Source organism: Penaeus monodon, chromosome 15 (genome assembly GCF_015228065.2).
Source record: "Penaeus monodon isolate SGIC_2016 chromosome 15, NSTDA_Pmon_1, whole genome shotgun sequence".
Taxonomy (NCBI): Eukaryota; Metazoa; Arthropoda; class Malacostraca; order Decapoda; family Penaeidae; genus Penaeus; species Penaeus monodon.
Genome location: NC_051400.1, coordinates 27,706,544 through 27,706,766, shown reverse-complemented (window position 1 = coordinate 27,706,766; position 223 = coordinate 27,706,544). Strand labels below are relative to the sequence as shown.

Below are 223 nucleotides of genomic sequence, written 5' to 3'. Positions count from 1 at the left end.
TCTTTAACATTATACATTTATCAGGTTCTATGGTTGATTGAGGCATACAGCTCTGCAGTGTGCCACTCCTCAGTTTTCCGTTAGTCGGTATTGGTCAGAATTGGAAATTGACAGTATTAATCAGAACTGGCAATTAATTATTATTTGGGTCATTGTACTGAGAAAGATCGATTACTTCAATTTTTTTCTTATGTATTCTTTTGCTTATTATTATTGTTGTTAT

General features: G+C 32.3%; 1 protein-coding gene across 1 annotated transcript in view; it reads right to left on the bottom strand.

Moving 5' to 3' along the window:
* Positions 1-223, bottom strand: part of LOC119581885 (P3 protein-like) — a gene marked incomplete at its 3' end in the record, with an annotated part of 3,885 nt that overhangs the window by 983 nt on the left and 2,679 nt on the right.